The 10,740-nt window shown below is 37.5% G+C and overlaps 1 long non-coding RNA gene across 1 annotated transcript; it reads left to right on the plus strand.

The window, feature by feature from the left end:
• Window positions 1–650: 650 nt before the first annotated feature.
• Window positions 651–9,973, plus strand: LOC126612642 (uncharacterized). The gene is made up of 3 exons (XR_007619206.1): window positions 651–834; window positions 870–1,235; window positions 9,947–9,973. It is a non-coding gene; the product is annotated as an uncharacterized LOC126612642 (long non-coding RNA).
• The last annotated feature ends 767 nt before the right edge of the window (window positions 9,974–10,740 follow it).

Raw genomic sequence — 10,740 nt, forward strand, 5'->3', positions numbered from 1 at the left:
GACGAGGCATTCATAACTATGGGATACGCATGTTACTCTTGCCTAGGATTTACTTAACACAATCGTGACTAGCGACTTTCACTACTTATGAATATAAGTTAATAACGATTAGGTGAAATTCCCTTATACCCTAGCATCAAGTTTAAGCATGCAAATTAAGTGTCGACCCTCAACCCACATACATAAACAAGTTATCAATCAAATAGATAAGTAAATCACATTCACAATTTCTGAAATCATAATTGGAAGAAATCAAATCATATAAAACATATGTCCATGGCTTCAAATTCACCTCTAACTAAAAAGAAATTAGTTCCACATGTCTAACATAATTGAAAGGCAAGTTAAATTAAACATGAAAACAGAAACAAAGAAAGAAAGAACTCCAAACACTCCACTAATGGCAGATTGCATGTGCAAGGCTTCTCCTTCCTTTGGACTGCACGGCACTCCTTCTTTCTCCGCCTTTAGTGGCTGCACAAGGTGGATGAATGGTTATGGAAGGATGTAGGAATGGTTTGGGGAAGAGGATGGTGCGGCAAGGTTGAATTTGGGCAGAAAGTTGGGAGTTTGGGGATGGAAGGCTGCGGCAAGGTGGGAAATAGGGTTTTGGACGAATTTCTGAATATGGAGAGGGTGTTTTTTTCGGCCAAGGGAGGTAAAACACATATATATAGGCAGCCAAACCCTAAAGAAATCAGGTTAGACAAATGGGCTAGGGTTTAGGTGCGGCTAGGGTTAGGAAATCCACCAAAAACTAGGGTTTCTAGAACATTAGGTGCGGCATGGGCTTAGGGTAAGTAATCAGATTTTTTTCATGTGAACAAGGCCTAGGTGCGGCTGATTAAGTGGGCTAGGGTTAGGGTTAGGTGCGGCATAGGTCCAAGAGGCAAAGATGGGTCATCCAAAAGCCCAAAGCCAAGAATAGAAACTCTCGAAAATGGAAACCTCCAAGAATAGAAACTTCCAACTTTAGAAACTTTAGTTGCCAATTCCGACTTCTTTGTTCTTTACTTTCATTTCTTCATTTCTTAAGCTCCCTCGACCTTCAAACTCGTCCATTCCTTGTTCCAAGCATGTAATTTTCAATCCAAGCTCACTTTTGCTCTAAAATGCTCCATTTTGCCATCTTTTATGTCATATGCCCTTTGAACCTGAAAACACATGAAAGTAGCTCAAAAGACTACTTTAACTAAGAAAACATAACGAAAATGCATAAGAACTAGCTAACTAAGGTGCATAAATATGCTCCTATCACCCACACCTTGCCGCAACCCTTCTCCACAACCATACACCATTCTACACCTCCATACACCATCCATACACCTTGCCGCACCACCATACTATCCTAACTCCCTTCCCCACAACCATTCTATCCTAACTCCATACACCATCCTTCGTTGATTAGGAATCCTTCGTCGATTAGGAATCCTCCTTCATGTAAGCACTTTCCTACTTCAACTAGGAAACCTTGTTCAAGTAGGAATCATCATCTTCAAGTCTTCAAATTCGTCCAAACCTTGGCTCCAATTATGTGATAATCATTCCAAGCCCAATTTTGCTCCAAAATGCTCCAAAATGCATCTTCTTGCATCCTTTGGCCTTAAAACCTGAAAACACATAAAACTAGCTTAAAAGACTACTTTAACTAAGAAAACACCATGGAAATGCATAAGAACTAGCTAACTAAGGCGCATAAATATGCTCCTATCATTTGTTAAGTTAATTTTCGCATCAGAAATAACAACATAAATGCACAAGAACAAGCTAACTAAGTCGCATAAATATGCTCCTATCAATAATGTTTCCTCTTTTGAGCTTATTCCTTATCTTCTTTGTCTTGAATTTAATTTCTTCATCTTCTTATCAGATTCCTAGCCTTTTGAACTCCAAATTCGTCCATCCATCTTAGCCCATACATATGATATCCATTTAGTGCCCAAAACTGCTTCAAAATGCACTTTCTTGCCAACTTTGTCATTTGGACCTACAAACACTATAATAACAACAAACTAACTATAAAAGTGCAAGAAAACGAGCTAACTAAGTTGCATAAATATACTCCTATTGATAGGAGCATATTTATGCGACTTAATTAGCTTGTTTCCTTGCATGTACGTTGCTAGTACTTAGTAATTTTAGTATTTTAAGCTATTTTCGTGCAATTTCAGGTTTTAAGGACAAAGTATGCAAACATGTGCATTTTGGAGCCTTTTGGAGCAGTTTTGGGCATGGAATGGATAGCTTATGCTTGGAGCAAGGTGGATGGACGAAATTGAAGATCAAAGGAGGCTAGGAATGAATAATGAAATGAAGAAATGAAAATGAAGAACAAAGAGTTCAGAATTGGAAACCACAGTTTCTATTCTTGGAGGTTTCGATTTTTGAAAGTTTCTATTCTTGGCTTGGAAGTTTCCTAATCCTTCCTCACCTATGTTCCAGCCACAAAAAGGTTTCAAAACATGTTAGGTTGCCTAATTACATGTTTCTAGAAGTCCTAGAACTTGCCCTAGATATTGCCGCACCATCCCTTTAATTTCTAGTTCTTGGTTGCACAAGACACAACCTTTCTTTCCTATTTTCTACACCTAAACCACATTCCTGTTTTGTTCCATCCCTTGCCGCACAAGGGAGAGATTCTCCTTCCTATTTTATGTCCTAAAACATATTTCATTTTCCCTAAAACCCTATGCCGCACCCTACATCTTTTTTTACCTGTTTTGTGCTTCAAAACACATTCCTAAATCTGTCCTACAATTTCTGCCGAATTTCCCTTTCCTTTTCTCTTTAATTCCTGCACCTTTCTTGCCTATTTTCTGACCCAAAATCACATTCATTTTCCTACATAAATCCTTCCCTAAAACCACTTCAAATTCGTAGCCCTTCCTTCCCCTCTAAATAAAGGCCCTTGCTGACCATTCTAAGCATTCCATCCTTCACCATAACCTACCTACATCCATCCACCACCACAATTCACCACAAATCATCACCAAACACCCACTTGTGTGCCACAGCAAGAAGGAAGAAGGAAGGACCCTTGGATGTCCAAGCTTCATTGTTGGTGCATTCTAGGTGTAATTCGTTTTATGATTTCAATGTGTAATTTCTTTTCTTTTCGTTTTTCTATGAACATGAGTGGCTAAACCCCTATTGGTTAAGGGTGATTTCAAAGCCATGACTATGTGTGCAATTTGATTTGATAAATTCCAATTATGAATTCTTGAATCGTGAATGCAATTGGTTTAACTATTTGATTAATAACTTATTTGTGTTTGTTAATTAGGGGTCGACACTTGATTGGCATGCATAAATCTGATGCTAGAGTATAAGGATGTTTCACATAATCGTTACAAACTTATGTTCATACGTAGTGAAGGTTGCTAGTCACAATCGCATTAAGTTCAATTCCTAGCATGAGTGACATGATGTCATAGTTGCAAGTGCTTTGTCATTGCTTATGGTTTTCATTGAACGTAATGATCTTTGATCGTATCTCTAATATGATGTCATGTAGGGGACCTTTGAAGAATGCTTTGGGTTGTCGAATGATGCCATCCAATCCAATAATACAAGGAAAATCTGAGAGTTAGCTAGTGATGTCATGGTTAATTTGGGGCAATGTTGTTCATAATTCTATGAAGGAATAACTGGAAATTGAGTCGTTTGCATACGTGTCATGTGTGGAGAAAGAGCCTCTAACTAATCCATCATCCATTTAAACTCCCAATTCGTTTTACAATCTGTTTTAATTACAACGTTTTGTCTTGTTTTCAATTTCGTCAAAACCAAATCCCCCTTTATTTTGAAGTGTTAGATTAGTTAGAAATCAATTTAGTTAGTGTTTTTAAGTGTTTTGATTCAAGTTATAACCCAAATTCGTCCAAGTTTGTGTTAGAGTTCAAAACTGCCCAGAAAGTGTTTTTAAGGCAGTTTTGAGTGTTTTTGTGCTGTTTTGAGTGTTTTGGTTTGTTTTAGTGTTTTAGAGTTTAGTTTTGCATTCTTTGAGTCTAGTTTAGTGTTTTAAACTTTGTTTTACGTATTTGAGTCAGTTTAGAGTGTTTAGCAATCCCTCCTAATCCCCGGTTTAGGAACGATCCCTACTTATCCATACTACAATTGTCAACAAGAGGGTTTAATTTGTGTGCTTATATATTTCGCATCAAATTTTGGCGCCGTTGCCGGGGATTAGCAACTTTGCTAATCCCCCGTTTTTTCTTTTTGTTTATTTTTTGTGTCTTTTGTTTTAGTTACTGACTTTGTTTCTTTTCATGTCTTTTGTTTTTAGTTTCTTATTTGCTTTTGTTTTGTTTATTTTAATTTTGATATTTGATTTAGTTATCTTTCTTTGATTTAAGGTACTAGAGAAGTAGGACATGGATTTTGCTAGCATTCAAGCTCAATTGGCAAATCTTACTTCTCAATTGTCGCAATATGCCGAAAGGACCACAATGCAAAGTGTCCCTATATTTGGTGCGTCTTATAGGCAAGGATATCAAGCTAATCAATGTCCACAAAGAGATTGGAGTGATCATTCAACTTCTATGTGGTGGGAATCTCAACGAGCTCAACACGAAGGATATTGGCAGCCATATGAGGAGTTCTATTCAAGACCTATGCAATATGCTCAATCAAACTCCGGTTCGTCAATAGATTATAATCAAATTCTTAATGAATTAAATTCTTTGGTGTAGGGCTCACAAAATCAAGCCAAGGAGGCTCAACAAGATGCATATTGGCAGCCATATGAGAAGTTCTACACCACGCTTATGCAGCCACCACAACCTCCCCCATAATTTTCCCAAACAAATTCAGGTACGTCTTTGGATAATGATATGTTTAGTAAGTTACTCACCTCTTTGAACCAGGAAGTAGAAAATCAAAACAAAGAGATGCAAAATCAAGCCAAGAAGACGGGCGAATTGGAGAAGCATATTGGGCAGATTATGGAGTTCATGGCGCAAATTCAAGAGCAAAGTGAACTCTCCAACTCAACTATTGAAAATTCGAAGCACGATTTTGCAATTGTTGAGGCTATCACTTTGGGAAGTGAAACGGAGGATGAAGCTGTCCCTAAACCATCCAAACATAGCCCGAAAGTGGATGAATTGCTGCTGCAAGAAGAAGAGGAGGATGACGATATGGGCAGTTTAGAAGAACTCTTGCCACAAGCCCCTCAAGTCCCTAGGCCGTCCAACTTAGGTGAGGTGGTTCCTAATTCAATTCATTCTAACATTATTCCATCAAATGTGCCTTTTCCTCACAGATTTTTGATTCCCAAGAAAGAAGAGAGTGAAAAAGACATTGTGGAAGCCCTTCCCAAGGTGCAAAGTGATATCCAAATTCTTGGTACAGCAAACCAAGTTTCAGATTGTGTTGAATTGTTTGAAGAACTTTGTACATCAAAAAGAAGGATTCAAGAAAAATAAGTGGCTGGAGAATGTCAAGAATTCATAAAAAATGACGTATTTGAAACAACAAAGCCCAAAGAAGTTGAGTTTGATGACACGGGACAAATCGCAACCATCGTAGTAAATCTGGCCAAATTCAAAGTCCTTGAAACGTTCAAAGAAGTGGTGTTCGTCCTTGAGTTCTTATCGGAGCAAAAAGGTAAGACATTTTCTCCAATTTCAAATGCGTTTTTTACTAACATGTTGATTTTGATGATTCAAGCACCCACGTTAGAATTTAAATCCTTGCCAGATCATTTAAAATATCACCGTCCATTCAAAGATCAATTCCATGCCATGGCCACCAATCAAGTTTAATTGGAGGTCTTCGTCCAGCTGCAAGACGTTAAAGTAAGTGCTTCTTGGGAGGCAACCCATGCATTCAACTTAGGAACGATGGAACTTTCATTCCACACTCAGATTTGCGTTCCTAAACCCTTATCTTTGCTGCCTTTATTTTATCAAGCTTAGTTGTTTGTTAGTTTGTTTGTTTGCTTTCTGTGAGTTTATGCTTAAAACATTGAGGACAATGTTTGATTTAAGTGTGGGGGGATAACAAAGTATTTTTTATGCAAATTCGTGGGTTTTATTACCTATCCCCTCTAAAGTTGTTTCTCACTGTTTTTAAGTGTTTTTAGTGCATTTTGAGCTGTTTTGGTGTGTGTTGAAGTAAAAATCCGAAAATTTGATAAAAATTTGAAAAATTGTTTTGAAAAAGCCAAAAAGAGTTGTTTTTGAATCGTTTTTGTGTGTTTGTGTCTTAGGGTACCTTCCAACACAATCATGAGGATTTGGTTTTTAATTGCATGACTGTTAAAGAAAGTTATAAACATGGATGGAAGTTTGATATGCTCTTTGGTTTATGCTTGGTTGTAGTTATAGTTTACGAATTCACATGTAATCACAAAAGGAAAAAATCAGTTTTTGTAACATGCTTGAAGGAAGGAACTCAAACTAACGCTACATCCTTGTGGACTTGAGCCTAAACGTTATTTGGAGAGTTATTAATCTGTGCATTCTTGTTTTCTAAAGTCGTTGCATGATCTCATCATTCTTTGCTTGGTTGCTACTTAGAATGCGTTTCATCATTATAGATCCAAATACTAGAACTCATGCCCGTTCCATTCAAAGCATGATATTGAGTGCATAACACATATTCAAGATGAAGTTGTTTAGTTACCACCAAAGCCACAAAGCCTATCCCTTTTGTCATATGTTTTGTAGGTTTAACCCCCTTTGAGCATTCGTTAGCCTATTTTCTTTGTTAACCACATTATCCCTACCTAGCCTAGATTAGGACTGTCCACACCCTTGTTCTTAAAGAATAGTGAAGCATGACTTAGAGGGAATTCCTTCTGATTTTTGCAGAAAAACAAGTGTGGGGGAAGGGTTTTCAAAGTGTGTTTTGTGTGCCAAAAGAAAGAAAAGGCCATAAAAAAAAGGAAAAAAAAATTCGTGGAAAAAGAAAAAGAAAAAGAAAAGTTTTGGAGGAGGGGTCTAAAACATCTCGAGAGGCTCAGCGCCGTCTCAACCTGATGTGAAAATTATGTTGACACTCAAATTAACCCTCTTTTTATCAATTGTAGCAAAGTATGTAAGTAGGGATCGTTCTAAACCGGGGATTAGGAGGGATTGCAAAATCACTTGAAAACTGACTCAAATACTTAAAAACAAGTTTAAAACACTAAAATAGACTCAAAGAATGCAAAACTAAACTTTAAAACACCAAAACAAACCAAAAGACTCAAAACAGCCCAAAAACACTCAAAACTGGCTTAAAACCACAATCTGGGCAGTTTTGAACACTAGACTCAATCTTGGACGAAAATTGGTTTTATCTTGACCTAAGACACTTAAAAACATAAACTAAAGTGATTTCTAACTACTATGACTCAACTAAGTAAATGAGGATTGATTTTGGACGAATTTAACTTTTAAAACAAAAACTTTAAAAACAAACTTTAATGAAAACGATTTTGATGAAATAGAATGGGGAAAGGCTAGTTAGAGGGTTCCTTCTCCACACATGAAACCTATGCATACGACTCGATCTCCAATTATTCTTTCAACGAACCATGAATGACAATGCCCCAAATTAAATAGATTGACCAATTAACTAGATTGACCAATTAACTCTCAGATTTCCCTAGATTCATTGAATTGAATGGGATACGCATTACAACCAAATTATTCTTATCAAGGACCCTAACTATGGAATACGCATGATAGAGACACATATCAAAGATCATTAAGTTCAATGGAAATCATAAGCATTGACGAGGCATTCATAACTATGGGATACGCATGTTACTCTTGCCTAGGATTTACTTAACACAATCGTGACTAGCGACTTTTACTACTTATGAATATAAGTTAATAACGATTAGGTGAAATTCCCTTATACTCTAGCATCAAATTCATGCATGCAACCTAAGTGTCGACCCTCAATCAACATACATAAACATGTTATCAATCAAATAGATAAGTAAACCACATTCACGATTCATGAAATCATAATTGGAAGAAATCAAGTCATATAAAACATATGATCATGGCTTTGAATTCCCCTCTAACTATAAAGAAATTAGTTCCTCATGTTCGCAAATACACAAAGACAAATAAATTTAAACATTGACATAAAGATAGAAAACACCTAGAAACGCTCCACAATCCAAGCTCCTTGAATGGCATGCACGGCTCCAAGTTGTCTTCCTTCTTCTCCTTGCAAACTCACGGCACAAGAGGTATGAATGGTGAATGGTGTAGTGAAAATCTGGTAGAGGGTGGTGAATGAATAGGTGCGGCAAGGCCTTGTATTTATAGGCTGAAAATTCACATTCCTAGGTAGCAAAGGACAAGGTTTTAAAGGCCTAAATTGCATAGGATAATAACATCCAATCCTATAAGGAAAATAAGTCAAAAACCCAAAGGGATTGGGAGATAATGTGCAGCAGAAAGAGTGTGAAAAGATAAGGCTTCTAGAAACCAAAAATCCCAAGGGAAATAGGAATTAGGTGCGGCAAGGATCTAGGGTTCTAGAAGGATAATGCAAGGCAGATTTTTAGGCTTCTAGAAAGGTTCTTAGGTGTCATCTTGATAGGATAAGATAAGGTCATCTAGAAATCCCATTTTAAGCATCCTAATCTAATTAGAAACCCTCCTAAGAGGACGTTCTATGAAAAACATAAGCATTGACGAAGCATTTGTTACTATGAATTGCATGAAACTTATGCTAAGAATTCATTCAACGCGATCGTTTTCAAGCGACCTTCACTACTTGTGATTATAAGATTGTAACTATTAGGTGAAACTCCCTCATAATCTAGCATCATATTCATGCATGAAAACTAAGCGTGCACTCTCAATCAACATACACAAATAAGTCATCAATCAAATAGATGAACGAATTGAATCCATAACTTATGTAATAACAACTGAATGTAATCAAATCATATTGCAAGCATATACATGGTTTCGAATTACCCCCCAACTAAGGGGGTTTAGTTCTTCATACTCACAACACAAAGTTTATTGAATTGAAGCATCGAAGACATAAGAAAGATTACACCTAAAACGCCCAAGAATTCCACTTTGAATTTCTGACTTCAAGCTCCTCTTTCTTCTTCTCCTTGCTGCGGCAGAGAGGGTTTAGGGTGATTTTGGATGTGATTTTGGTTCTAGAAGGGAGTTAGGATGGTATGGTGGTGCGGCAAGGGGTATGAATGGTGTATGGAGGTGTAGGATGGTGGCTAGAGGTGTGGACTGGTTGCGGCAAGGAGTGGGGAGTGGCTGGTTTGTATGGAGGAGTGGCGGCTAGGGGTTCTAAGGGTGATGATGGCTGCGGCAAGGTGAGGAAATAAGGTTGGATGAATTTCTGAATTGTGTAGAGGGTGGATATTCGGCCAAAGGAGTAAAACACATATATATAGGCACCTAAAACCCTAATGAAATCAGATTGAAACAATGGGCTAGGGTTAAGGTTTGTAAAATAAGGCTTCTAGGATGGAAAGGTGCGGCATGGGCTTAGGGTAAACAATCAGATTTTTGCATGTGAACAAGGCCTAGGTGCGGCTGATTAAGTGGCTAGGGTTAGGGTTTAGGTGCGACATAGGTCCAAGAAGTAAGGATGGGTCGTCCAAAAGCCCAAAGCCGAGAATAGAAACTCACGAAAATGGAAACCTCCAAGAATAGAAACTTCCAACTTTAGAAACTTTGGTTGCCAATTCCAAATTAGGAAAGATCAACCCAAAATGGAAACTTTTAGGCTTAGCTTTCCTACTTGAAGTAGGAAACCTCAAATCTTCAACTCTTCAATTCCATCCCAACCTTGTGTTCCAAGCATGTCCTTTTCAATCCAAGCTCATATTTTGCTCCAAAAGCTCCAACTTGCATCATTTCATGTAATATGTCCTTTAAACCTGAAAACACATGAAAGTAGCTTAAAAGACTACTTTAACGAAGAAAACATAACAAAGATGCATAAGAACTAGCTAACTAAGGCGCATAAATATGCTCCTATCACCCACACCTTGCCGCAACCCTTCTCCACAACCATACACCATTCTACACCTCCATACACCATCCATACACCTTGCCGCACCACCATACTATCCTAACTCCCTTCCAAACCCAAAATCACATCCAAAAATCCCCTAAACCCTCTCTGCCGCAGCAAGGAGAAGAAGAAAGAGGAGCTTGACGTGCAGTATTCAAAGTGGAATTGTTGGGCGTTTTAGGTGTAATCTTTCTTATGTCTTCGATGTTTCAATTCAATAAACTTTGTGTTGTGAGTATGAGGAACTAAACCCCCTTAGTTGGGGGGTAATTCGAAACCATGTACATGCTTGCAATATGATTTGATTACATTCAGTTGTTATTTCATGAGTTGTGGATTCAATTCGTTCATCTATTTGATTGATAACTTATTTGTTTATGTTGATTGAGAGTGCACGCTTAGTTTTCATGCATGAATATGATGCTAGATTATGAGGGAGTTTCACCTAATAGTTACAATCTTATAATCACAAGTAGTGAAGATCGCTTGAAAACAATCGTGTTGAATGAATTCTTGGCATAAGTTTCATGCAATTCATAGTAACAAATGCTTCGTCAATGCTTATGTTTTTCATAGAACGTAATGATTCTTGCTTGTATCTCTATTATGCAATTCATGTAGGGAACTTGTAGGGAATGTTTTGGGTTGTCGTATGCAATCATCCAACTTAATAACTTGTGGAAAAACTGAGGGTTAACTAGTGCAATTCACGGTTAATTTGGGGCGTTGAGTATTCAT

This window comes from Malus sylvestris, chromosome 17 (genome assembly GCF_916048215.2).
Source record: "Malus sylvestris chromosome 17, drMalSylv7.2, whole genome shotgun sequence".
Taxonomy (NCBI): Eukaryota; Viridiplantae; Streptophyta; class Magnoliopsida; order Rosales; family Rosaceae; genus Malus; species Malus sylvestris.